This window comes from Peromyscus eremicus, chromosome X, assembly GCF_949786415.1.
Source record: "Peromyscus eremicus chromosome X, PerEre_H2_v1, whole genome shotgun sequence".
NCBI classification, from domain to species: Eukaryota; Metazoa; Chordata; class Mammalia; order Rodentia; family Cricetidae; genus Peromyscus; species Peromyscus eremicus.
The window spans coordinates 104,218,740-104,232,096 of NC_081439.1; the positions used below are offsets into that span (position 1 = coordinate 104,218,740).

The 13,357-nt window shown below is 43.5% G+C and overlaps 1 protein-coding gene across 3 annotated transcripts in view; it reads left to right on the plus strand.

The window, feature by feature from the left end:
• The first annotated feature begins 4,513 nt into the window (after window positions 1-4,513).
• Stag2 (STAG2 cohesin complex component) overlaps window positions 4,514-13,357 on the plus strand; it is a 138,448-nt gene continuing 129,604 nt past the window's right edge. The window contains exon 1 of one of the 3 annotated variants that reach the window (XM_059250391.1): window positions 4,514-4,687. The gene's annotated coding sequence lies outside the window, so the exon portion shown is untranslated. Of the gene's footprint in view, window positions 4,688-5,760; window positions 5,906-13,357 lie in introns of those variants that run through there. The other 2 variants (XM_059250390.1, XM_059250392.1) reach the window with 2 other exon arrangements.

Here is a 13,357-nt window from a genome sequence, read left to right on the forward strand (position 1 = left end):
TGTAAGCTAGGAATTTGATGCACTTCTTTGATAAAGGGTACTTATCTTTCCACTGACAAGAGGTATTTTTTTCTTTTGTTAGCAGTATGATTTTTTTTTTGAGACAAAAGTCTCGATATGTTGCTTAGTCTGGCTTTGAACTCCTGTGCTCTTATGTCAGGCTCCTGAGTAGACATGTGCACCACTGTGTCTGGCTGAATATTTTTATTATATCTAAAAATTTTTAAATAGTTTAGTGCTCACAAACCCCTTCAAATATAATACAAAATGTCATGTACCCTTCATACAGCTTTGTTTAATGATAATAGTAACCATAACAACAGTGCCCTGTCAAAGGCAGGAAATTAACTTTGATACAATATTGCCAGCTCGTGTACATATTTGAATTTCGCCAATTTTTCCATGCAGTGGGTGTAGTTACATGAAATTTTATTAAATATTTATATTTGAGTGATCAGCACAATCAGGATATACAGTTGTTCAATTACCACAAAGAAACTCCTTCATGTTACCTCTTAATAGGCATACCCATTCCCCAAATCTTATCTGTGTCAACTATGAATCGATTGTGAACTGTAATTTTGTCAGTTTAAGAACATTTGTGCATGTATGTGTGTATACATGGCGCAGCACAGGTGTAAGAAATCGAGAAACTGCTGTGTGTGGTGGCACACACCTATAATCCTAGCACTCGGAGAGCTCAGACAAGAGGAGTGCTAGGAGTTCAAGCCAGCCTGGGATACACAGCAAGAACCGTTTTCAAACAAAACAAAAGAACCAAAACAAACTGCTTACTGGTGCATGCTATATTAGTGCTTACATAAGAACTGGAAAGGTGCCTAGTGGACAGACACCTGCTGCCAGGCCTGGTGACCTGACTTTGAGCCATAGGGTGCAAGGAGGGGACTGTCTTCTGCAAGTTGTCCTCTGACCTCCACATACACATTGTAGTGTACATATGATTGCACACTCATCCCCCCTCCCCCAGATAAATGTAATCACCAAAACTTACCTAGTTAATACTATACTTATTAAAAATAAGAACAAGACCAGGTGGCACATGCCTTTAATTCTAGCACTTGGGTTTTTGTTTGTTTGTTTGTTTTTTGTTTTGTTTGTTTGTTTGTTTTCAAGACAGGGTTTCTCTGTGTAGTTTTGGTGCCTGTCCTGGATCTCGGTCTGTAGACCAGGCTGGCCTTGAACTCACAGAGATCTGCTTGGCTCTGCCTCCAAGTGCTGGGATTAAAGGCGTGTGCCACCACACCTGGCTAAATTGAACATTGTTTTATGTATTCATTAGCCATCTGTATTCTTCAGTAATTCAACTGTGCATAGCCTTTGTCCAATTTTTTTTTTTTTTTTGGTTTTTTGAGACACGGTTTCTCTGTGTAGTTTTGTGCCTTTCCTGGAACTCACTTTGTAGACCAGGCTGGCCTTGAACTCACAGAGATCCGCCTGCCTCTGCCTCCCAAGTGCTGGGATTAAAGGCGTGCGCCACCACTTTTCTTATTACTAACTTGTTAAGAGTTCCTTATACATTATGATAATTAGCCTTGTCATTCACCAAAAAATATTTTTTCACAGCTTATAGTTTACATTTTATCCTTGTTCATGTTATTGTGATATAAATTAAAACTTATATGAACTCAAATGTATTCATCATTAGGTTTCATGTGTAGAACATTGTTGGGAAATAGAAAATTATATAATTAATCATAATTGTGTAATGTACCCATGATATAATATTGGGAAGTAGACATGTTGGGTGCCCGAAAAATACTGGAACAAGAAAGTTGAATAGTCAGAGACTAGCAAAGTTTGGTGCTATGTCATGGATTGACACTCTTTGATGCACAAATATTCTGGTCTCTAGAAATGTACAGACTATATTGTAACAGACAATTCTCTTGGTTTGTCAAAATCTAAATAAAACTTCAATAATTATTCCTGTGTTTCTTTCCAAATAGTCTTCTACTCACGGACATGTTACATAAAATTATGATTAAGTCGGTTTTAAGTCAGCAGGCCTTTAATCCCAGCCCTTGGGAGGCAGAGGCAGAGGCAGGCAGATCTTTGAGTTCGAGGCCAGCCTAGTCTACAAAGCAAGTTCCAGGACAGCCAGGACTACACAGAGAAACCCTGTCTTGAAAAAGAAAAACCAAACCAAACCAAAAAAACCCCCACAATAACAAAGACAGTTTTGTATCAGTGACACATGCTGTTAAATATTAGTATAAATTTGCTACAAAGTTAATTTCTGATATTATACTAGTTACTAATTTTCAGTAGTATTTTTCACAAAATGAAAGCAAATTTGCAAAAGACACTTTTCAATTTTATTGAAAACATCGAATTGTTCTTAATATCTCAGTTGCTACACAGACAACTTAGAACCAAATTTCTAAAACTTATGAGAAAGTATGCCATGTGCTATGTGCTGTTTGGAGCAGAATATCATTTCCTGTTCATACTAAAACAGCAAAGAATAAAACAGGAAATCACTTACAACTGACACAAATTGACACAATTGAACTATTAATTACTGTACCATTGTTTTTCTACTAGCTCAGGTGGAATTTTGCTTTAACTGTAACATTCCACTGCTCCTTATTTATGTTCTAGCTGCATCATTCATCTATGAAAAACTGTGTAAAGTTCTACCAAAGAAGGTCTATGAAGAAATGGAAGTTGATTTTGAATGGTATGCCACTCCCTGGTGCTTTACGGTTAAGTAAAAATGTTTAAGGCTTTATTTCTTTTTATTGGTATTTAGATGTTTCTGTTTAACTTTTATTGTTCATTTGATTAAATATACCATAACTCTTTTTAATTAAGTTGCATGAAAATAAACAATAAGCTCAGTGGATAGAAGACCTAAGACACAAACGGGGAAGGAATGTAATGTAAAGAATGCAAGTAATCATCACATTGCATTAGGAATGCCCTAATATTTGTGATAGGGTGTGATGTCAGTTTACAATATTTCTCATTTGTCTTATTACTAAATATGTTTGAAACAACTGAATACTGAGGAAGATATTTCAATCAACATGTAAAAAATTAAACAAACAATTTTTAATCTGATACTATTTTAGGTGGCTAGGATCTTCTGTAATAGCAACGGAGACACTGTAATTAATAGTTCTCTTCCTGTCCAAGGAGAAGAGGAGCTTGGCAGGGACAGATCATTGCTGAGTGTCCCTCACCCCCGCACAGAGAGATCTAGGCAGTCAAAGGTTCAGTAGGGTGGACTGGAAATGAAATGGCAAAAAGAAAAAAAAAACACCCTCGTAGTAAACACCCAAGGGTGATAAAGAGTCAAGGGAGTTGGAAAGAGGTCAAACAGTCTTCTTGCACTTCAAAATATTTGTAGGAGGGATAAGAGCCAGGATAAGGAACTTATTTGTTAACACTGTGGGAAGGCCGTCTCCACAGAAGGCCAGTGTCTGGTAATCACCACAGGTCCCTTGCCAACCCTGTCCCTTACATGTGGATTTCATGTCACTTTGGCCCAGTCTGTTTTTCAGCCCCCTAAGTCTTGAATAAACCGGACTGGCCTAGCAGCCTAGTTCCCCAAGTCTCCTAGAATTTGAGGCTAGAGACCACATTTTCTCGGAAGAGGAATCGTCAGTTGAAAATCATGTAACTCCTCCCCCCCCCCCCCAGCCTTCCTGGTAAAGAGAATCAGCACCTTTCCCCCTCCCCCATACCCTAAGCCAAAAAAAAAAAAAAAAAAGGGTTGGGGGTAAACAAACAAACATGCAAGCCATTGAATCCCGTTGGGATCAGGTGGCAGAGTTGGGCTCCTTTGGTGGGAAGTGTAGGTTGCATAGGAAAGGGCCGGAGGCCCTTTGCTGGGGTGGGTGTGTTGGAGGAGAGAGCTTCAAAGGGTGCTTGGCCTGCCACTCTGGGGCTGCGCAGGGGGGGGAGGAGTGGGGCGATCGGGTCGCCAAGCCTCGGAATTCCCAGGGCCAGGCTCCGGCGGACACTGCTCCTGGCCTCCGGGCGACCTCCTCCCTGGCGCCGCAGACACAGCCGCCGTGGCCCCATCCAGTCCGCGCCGGGAGGAAGCGCGTCCCAACGAATGAGTAAGTGAGGCGCGGGCACGCCACCTTGTTTACCCCACTCGGCGGCGCGCCCCTGCGGGCGCCTAGTTCACTGGAGGCGTCCGAGACGCCGGAGCCGGGAGTCGCTGGCTGGCGATTGGTCGGCGACAAGGGAGGAGGCGGCTGGGTGGGAGGGCTGGGAGGCGCGCGCTGCAATGGCAGCTCGCCGCCGCTAGATGCCGCTCCCCCCCAACAGGAGCTGGGCGCGGGTTGGTGGCCGACAGATGGCGCCTGCGCGTTCCATTCGCCTCCAAGTCGCCGAAGAGCGAACACCCCAAACAATCCCGAAGCGCCACCAAAAAAAAAAAAAAAAAAAAAAAAAAAAAAGAAAGAAAAAAAAAGAGAGAAAAGAAAAAAAAAAACCCCGCCGGATCCGACCGCCACTTTCAAACCCCCCCCCCCCCACCGCTCTAGAACCGCGGGAGCTTCCGTCCCCGAGTAGAATTCAAGGGTGTAAAGAAGAGGAAGGGGAAAAAAATTCTTGTACCAGCCCAGGGGTGAAGAAGCCCCCGGCCTGAGAAAGAAGGAAGGAGTGGGGGCCAACGGGCTCCTTGCTGCCTCTGTATACGCTGAGGGGGGAGGTAAGTTATAAAATGGCGGAGGCGAAGCTTCTAGAAGTTTGGAGGGGCAGGCGGAGGGCGCGCGGCCCACCGGGAGGTGTGTGTGTGTGTGCGTGCTTGCAATCGGGCGAAGGAAGGGAGCGTGCGGCCGGGAGGGAGGGAGGGAGGAGCGGGGCCGGGCGCTCCGGGGCCATTTCGCGGCCCTGTCGGTCTGTCGGTCTGTCGCTCGGCCGGCCGGCCGGCTTCGTCGGGCTCCGTGCGGGGCAGCCATGGAATGAGCGGCCGTGGCACAGGCGGGCACCGAGTCGTCGCCTCGCCCCCCGCGGCTCCCCCCTGCCTCTCTTCTCCGCCCCCAAGTCGCTCCCCCAACACTTGCAGGCAACTTCCAGTGTCTCCCCCCCCCCCCCATCCCCTGCCTGCCTACCTCCTCCCCGAGCCGCTTTTTAGCGCAGGACGCTTCCGTGCGGCTACCCTCGCTGAAGGTTTTCTCTCGCTTCCCTCGCCCAACTCTCCCCCGGGGCCTCGGCGGAGGACCCCCCCCCCCCATGGGTGGCCCAAAATGGAGAACGCGCAGCGGCGCAAGATGGAGGCTCCGCGCCTCCGCGTAGCCTTCTGTGTGCCTTCCTCTCCTCCGGGGGCCTCTTAAACAGCCTCGGGGGCAGAGAGCCCCCCAAACTGGAGGTGGGGTGGGGGTGCCATCCGTGGTCGGGAGGGCGGCGGGGGGGGGGAGAGGAAAGGCGAGCCCGGGGAGGCCGCGGCCGGGTGTGTGTGCTGGGGGGGGGGGGGGGTTGGCGGCGGCGGCGGTGGTGGGAGAGCGCGCTGTGGTGGTGCGGGGAAGGAAGCGAGCAAAATGGTGGTGCTGGGAACCCGGGGGGGAGGGGAGGGGAGGGCGAGCAGGCTTGTCTGTGTCTATTTGGGCCTCGGACCGAGGGAGGCGAGGGAAAATCTACTCTGCTCACACCCCTCCCTCGTCCCCCCTCCCTCCTCCCTTCCCCTCCTTCCTTCCCCTCCTCCTCCCCTCCCCTCCCCTCCCCTCCTCCTCCCCTCCCTCCCTCCCTCCCTCCCTCCCCTCCCTCCCTCCCTCTCTTCCTCCCTTCCTAGAGAGGGAACAACATTCATGTGACGGGCCCCTCGGCTTCTCTCCCCCGCCCCATCATCATCTCCAGCGCGTGGTGGGGGAACTGCTTGGGCAAAGCGGTTGGCATCGATCTCTCCATCCTTTCCGAGGCCCCGACTTCGGTCAGTTTTCTTAGGGCACCAATTTTCGAGCTAGACTGGGGTCCGGCGGCGTCGGTCCCCTGCGCGTAGACCTTGCCCCGAAGGGGGCCCTGGCTGCCTGGCATGGGCGGAGGGGGGGGGAAGGGCGGGAGTGGAAGGCTGTTTGTTGGGGGGTTTTGGCGCCACTTTTGTTTTAGTTTTAGTGCTGCTTTTTCGTTCCCACCCCCACCCGCACTGTCTTTCTCGAGGCACGAACTGAGCTGATCCTTGCCCCAGGTAGGCAGTCCTCTGTTTTCCCTCCACACTTTTATTCTTGCTCGAGGGCGACTTTCTCTTTTCTTCTCTCACGTATCCGGAGATCTGTGGACTGCAATTTTAGGAGGAAAAGGGTCGGATGGGCCATGGGAGAGAGAAGGTGTGGGAAACAGCATCAAGTAGTTCCGCAAAACTTTGAGCCCCGTTCCCATTTTCTTCTGGCCTAGAATCGTAAACGTATTGTTGATTTCGGCCTTTTTTTCCCTTTCCCTCCCGCCGCGAGAATGTCTTGTTTTGCCTTTAGTTTTTTTGTTTTTTTTTTGTTTTTTTATAAACCGCTGTACTTCGACATTTAGTTTCTGCTCCTCGGTGTTACATGTCATTTTATTTTTAATCCTCAACGGTAATGGGTTATCGTGTGATTTTTCGTGCTTTGGTGCTCGACTTGAATGTTTAATATTGCATTAGTAGTTTCATCCGGTCTGGGAGACTTTCTCCTCCGTGGCCTAGGATGTTTTTTTATGTTGTTGCCTCCCCCCTCCTTCTCCCTCCTCCTTTCTTCTGGTTATAGTTTTTAAATTGAGGGTCATGTTTTTTGATTAAATGATTATTTCCAGCTTCTGTGCTATGTCTATCAGAAACTTTTGATCTGCGGGGGTTAGGTTTAAGTAAAGGAGACGCTTGTGTTGGTTTGCAATGGTTCCTTAAAATGCGCGGGCCGCCTCCTTCTCGACCCCGGTAAAGCCCCATCTTCCCTTCACACTGGAGTGTAAATTCCGTACCCCCTTTCTCCCCACGGACGGCCGTATTTCACAGCAGCCACACCCTGTATATATGTCTCTGTGGATTGGACCTCATTATCAGCTTAATTTAGTGACTTAAACCACCATGATGGGACTTGCTTAAGCACGAAGCTTCTTTTCCTGTTCAGTCCTGGTGTTTAGTGTCGAAAGAGGAATAATCGAGGTTTCTTAATGAAAGCTGGTGCGGTCCAAGCTTTGCCTTTTTTTCTGTTGTCTTTTTTCCTACTCCGGGCTGTTGGCGGTGTCAGCACCGCTGCTGGGGGCGGGGGGTGGAGGGGAGAAAGAGTCGGGTTACGAAGTGCGTCATTCCTGGCTCTAGCAGGGCCTGCTCGGGAGCTTGCTGGTGTTTGTTACTGTCCTCGCAGCACTTTGCTGCCAACCTTCTCTCTCTGCGTATTGGTTAGGAGCAAAAGCAGGAGGCGGTCTCCTAATTCTGCTGGAGCCCAGTGCGTTGCGTTTAAGGGTATATGTGAACTTATTATGTTTTTTTTTTTTTGATGGCCCTGGAAAGTGGATACATTTCTGTTAACGACATACAATTCAGGTAGTTTGGTCTTGCTTTCATATATTTCTCAATGAACGGTGGGGGTTAATTTTGAATATTTTAAACCACTTACGTCAAAATGCCTGGTTTTCTTTCTACATTGATATCAATCTATAATTAGGGATCAGAAGGACCAGTTAAGGCATAAGTGTTCAGCGGTTTTTCAAGTGGTTGAATTGTAATTTCATGACACATTATGTTAAATAGTCTGTTTTTTTTCCGGTTTTGAGATCAAGTGCTGCATGAATTCTAGCTAATTGCAAATGTTTAAGTTCATTTTCACCTCATATTTCTATTTATCCTTCTAAAATATAATTTAAAATGTACTCATTGGGTCTTCTGGGTGTGATTAAAATTCTTAGAGATGGTCATTTCTGTTTTTAACTGAATTCTTTAATTTTACTATCTAGGGTTTGTGCAGGATGCTTTTATAGTAACATTGCTACGTTTTTGACTTTTTAACCAGGCTAGTTTGATACTTTTGTTGCCTTGGGGGTTATTCTCAGTGTCCTCACTGAGTACTTGTCTCTTCATTCTCTTTGAAGATAAGGAGAGTGGGAGGCCAGAGAAGAAAGTGGCTGTGAGTTGATTATTGTAGCTAAATGAGTTCAGAAGGGCTCATTGTTAACGTCGTCTACGTTTGTATGTGCTTGGAAATTTCTGGAGTTGAGGAAGAATTTTGAAGAAAAATTTCCAAGATTTCACATTTTGTGCTGATTTCTTTCTATTTACATATCTAAGTTATTTACACGAAACTTAGGCTTGTGTGGAGGTAATTACATAATGCCTAGCATACTAACTTTCAAAAAAGATTTCAGCAAGCAGTAGAAGGAAAGCAACATAAATTCCTACAAATTGGACTTTAAATGTAACTTAGTCTCAACGTGCTCTACTTTTACTTTCCTTTTGATTCTTTTTTTTTTTTTGAAAATAGGAAATTCCATTTGTAGATTTAAAGAATTCTTCTTGGTGTCTGTTTCATTAAGTTGGAGTTGCAGTGAGTCAGTATGAGAGGGATTTACTATTAATAGGAGGGGCTTTGGCAGTTGTAGTAAGCGACAGTGGAAGGGATTGGGGTGCCATAGGGAGCATACCCGGTAGGAAGATTGACATGGCTGAATTCCGTTTCAGTGTTGGTTGTTTAATGACTAGGTAGAGAAGTGGATTGGGAAAGAAATGTACTTATTAGCCATTCCTTCCCACTGTGAAGTAAGTGTGGTGTTTATTGTAAGGTGTCTGAGACTGACAGTCTGGGTAGAGAGGGTCCTTGTTTTGAAACCAATAGGAAATTGAATGTTTACATATAACATGATGGACCCTCCCCAACAGTCTGCTCTTCGAACTACTTAAAAGTTGATAGGAAAATAATTTCAATGTTTTCTTTGAAGAACATTTTCAATAATGCCGTCAGCAATAAAGTGCAATTAAAATTAAGACCCTTGGTTTCCTTTAATTAGGATATTTGCTCCCAAAGTCCAAGGTAAGTAAGTGTCTTGCTTTCTGAAGTTTGGTATTATTCTGTATCAGGCTTACTTTGTTCTTCTGTTAAATGCATTTTTGAATATCTGTTAAAGTTCTGAAGGGAATCCAAAGCAATGGATATTTTATTTTTTTCTTTTTGGTAAAATTTATGCCCTAATTATTATAGAAAAAATTTCCCCCAGTCTGGGAGCAAACATTTTTTAACTGTTATCATTACTTCATATCATTAGTTTTTACAAGGATGTTAAGAGAAGGCAGATTCCTGGCTTCAAATGTTTATTCCTATGCAAATATTCTTAAGTAGATGGTGAAGATGTGGTATCAGATTTGGTTTCTTGTGGTGAGGCAGTAGCTAAACTACCAAACCAACAAATTATGAGTTTGGGCAGCTTTGAAGTTGACTTTGGATTTTTAAAGTCCAAATGTGAAAACAATTAATGGAATTCAATATTTAGTTTTTTATCATTTGTATTACGTAAAATTGGGGGTTTGGCCTAGGATTAGGCTCAAATCTCTTTGGGAATACAAGTTCAGAGGTGAAACTGTGTCATGGTCATGTGGTGGTACTGTGTTCCCCAAAATATTGTGCACCCTAATAAACTTATCTGGGGTCAGAGAACAGAACAGCCACTAGATAGAGAGGCCAGAAAATGGTGGCACTCACGCCTTTAATCCTAGCATTCCAGAGGCAGAGATTTGCCTGGATCTCTGAGTTCAAGGCCACACTGGAAACAGCCAGGCATGATGACTCACGCCTTTAATCCCAGGAACTGATGGCAGATAGCAGAAAGGTGTATAATGCGTGAAAAACCAGGAACTAGAGCTGGTTAAGCTTTTAGACTTCTGAGCAACAGTTCAGCTGAGATTCATTCAGGATGAGGACACAGAGGCTTCCAGTCTGAGGAAACAGGATCAGCTGAGGAACTGGCGAGGTGAGGAAGCTGTGGCTTGTTCTGCTTCTCTGATCTTCCAGCATTTACCCCAATACCTGGCTCAGGTTTGATTTTATTAATAAGACATGTTAAGATTCATGCTACATGGTCACTTTAGTGATGTTTAATATTCTACATGCTTAACATAATCAACACAGCCCTATGGGAATGTTGTAAACAGTGGGTAGAATTTTTGTTTTGCTTCCAGTTCTTTATGATAGATGCAACACTCCAGTTTTTGATGTTGAAAGATTATTTTTGAACCTAAGGTTTATATTAAATGTACAGTTTGTTGCTTAGAGGAGCACTATTTTGGAGCCTGGCTAATAAATAGCAAAGGAAAGGGATAATCCCAATTAGCAATGCACTGTTAGTGTAGTTCTAGTTAGCTATTAGTGTATATTGAAGTGTGATCGTAGGGGAATAAAAAGAAGCCATAGAATCACACCATTTAGGAACACTCTGCATTTTTCTTTTTAGTTTTCTACATTTAATATTTATGCTCAGGGATTTTCGTGTGTAGTTCATACTGTGCCTGTATAGTAATTCTTTATGTACTTGTCTGCCACAAATGGTAGATTTTGCATGTTCTGGTGGCAAAGATGAAGAAATAAAATTGTCGGTTTGCTTTTTCAGTCTCCTGAAGTGCATTTTTTGCATTTAATTTAACTAAATACTCTATTTTTCTGCATAAGTAATGTGGTTTTGTGGACTGGGTTTTGTGTATATGAATTAAAAAATGGTACATCTTTATTAGCTTCTTTGCTGATCAGTTACCAGAAAATTTTCCTCCTGAATAGGGTTATTAATACATGTCTACTGTACTTTGCTACTGATTAGTAGACACCAGGATGTTAGTGTTGCCAGGCATAGTGGCTCACACCTGTAATCCGAGCACTTGAGAGGCTGAGGTAGAAGGATTGCTTTAAATTTGAGGCCAATTTGGGATACATAGTGTCAGACCAGCCCCTCCCCCCCAACTTTGTAAGATCCTATCTTGAAAGAAGAGAAAGTTAGTTAAGAGATTAATCACATTGCTTTGTTCGCCTCTCTGCAGATAAGGTGGATCCAGTGGTCTCTTTGCTTGTTTGTTTATTTTCAGACAGACCCTCCTTCTGTAGCCCAGGTAGCCAGTCCTCAGATGTGTGATCCTTCCACTTGAGCCTTTCTAGTGCTGGGATTTTGGACATTTGCTGCCATGCTAGTGTTATTTTAATTGAAAAGTACCTGATTAGACTTGACAAACCAAAGAGATTTCTGTAACCTCGCAGTAACTTCATGTAAAACTCAAAAATAAATTCCTTTTAAAAGTACATTTTCATTGAGTGTTTAAGGCTGGAACGTTGAGCTCTCTTTATACGTTTGTAAGAATAACTTTGTAATAGAGTGTGATCTATAATTTTTGAAATCTGAGCTGATCTAAAAAATAATTTCAACGTATTTTGGGTTTCTTTAGGATTATTAGTATTTCATTTTATGTGTCTGAGTGTTCTATCTGCATGTAAGTATGTGTACTGCACGTGTGCATGGTGCCTGAGGAGGCCAGCAGAAGGTGTTGGATCCCTAGGAACTGTAGTTACAGAAGGTTGTAAGGTGCCATGTGGGTGCTGGGAATTGAACCTGGGTTCTGTACAAGAGCAGCCAGTGCTCTTAACCACTGAGCCATCTCTTTAGCCCCTTGGGTTCCCTTTGAGTGTCAGAAGCTATGTTTTAATATGAATCCTCTCATAAACTTTGCAATGTGTTTTAAAGGCTATTTTACAGATGAGGAAGTTGCGGTTCTGGCTAATAGTAAATGACTTTCCCCAAATCACACCCTGATTAATGTGACCTCAAATCCTTTGTGCTTTTTGATTGTTAAACTCAGGTGTTTCTCTTACCGAGTTTAGGTCTGCAGTCCTCATAGCTTTAATTTTATTCATAAGATCAAGATTTTTTCATATATAATACAAGATAATTACAGATCTTTGGTCATGGTCAGGTGAGTTGCTCTAAGGTAAAAGTTCTATTTTGAGGCCAGTGAGATGGCTGGGTGGGTAAGGACAGCTTGCTCCCGAGGCTGCTGACCTGTGTTCTGTCTCTGCAGCCCTCATGGTGGAAGGAGAGAATTGATTTTTGCAAGTTGTTCTCTGAGTTTGTACACATGGGATGCCCCATGCGCTCCTCCCCCCAAATAGATAAAGGTAAAAAAAAATTGAGACAGGGTTTCACCATATAGTTCTGGCTGACCTGGAATTTGTGTGTAGACCAGGTTGGCTTTAAACTTGAGTTCTACCTGCCTCTGACTCCCATGTATTGCACCATAACTGTTGGTAAAGGTTTAGCTAAAAAGATGAAAGAGGTTCAGTTTTTTCCAGACAGGGTTTCTCTGTCTAACAGTCTTGACTGTCCTGGAACTAGCTCTGTAGACCAGGCTGGCCTTGAACTCACTGATAATCTGCCTGCCTCTGCCTCCTGAATGCTGGGATTAAAGGCGTGTGCCACCACTAACTGGCTTCTATATTTTATTTTAAGCTAATAATAAAGTAGTTGAAATCTGAGTTTTAATATTGCTTGAGTATAATCACCAAAATTCATGGAATGTTGAAGTCTTGATGTGAGCAAAGGTTTCTATTTTCTATGATACATAGAATAGTTACACATTTTTAACAATTCTTTGTCATTTATGCTGTGTATGTCTAAGGATAGTTTCTGAGTCATTCAGCTTGTTTAGTGGTTAGATTTTAATTAAAAAATTTAGCCTAGGGGGGCTGGAGAAATGGCTCAGAGCACCCATTGCTCTTGCTGAGGAGCTGGGTTCCCAGCACCCACAGGGTGCCTCACAACCATTTTTAACCGGGGATTCCGACATTGTCCTGACCTGAGGGCAGTGGACACACTTGTGGCATACATACAGGCAAAACAGTCAGACACATACAATAAATAAACAAATAAATAAATAAAATGTAAAAACTAGGATACTCTAATAAGACTCTGCTTTTCATAAACGTGAGAATTTTTCTTACCTGAAGAAATTCTAGATGTTGGGTTTAGTGAAGATGAGGCAAAATTAAACATGAAAATATAATATGTACCTGTGTGCTTGTGTACATGTGTGCGCATGCACTTTTCATGGTCATGAGTCAAATTTATGTACTTTATATTGATCATTCCCTTAAACTTCATCTTCAGAAAATGATTTTTTGAGGTGATGAGCAGTCTTCTTTGACTCAGACTCTTTGAGTATTTTCATTCATATTTTCTCTTTGTATTCCATTAATACCAACAACTAATGTTCCATGACAGAATCATAACCCAAGGTGCCCATTGCATGCAAAGTATTTGTTTCTCCTATTTATCTGGAAAAAAGATAGGTGCAAGAGTTAATATTCCTCAGTTTTCTGAGTTCTGTAGTTAACCTGAAGAACCTTGGTTACAATTGTTACTAGCATTTTGAGCCTTGATTGGACTGTAAGCA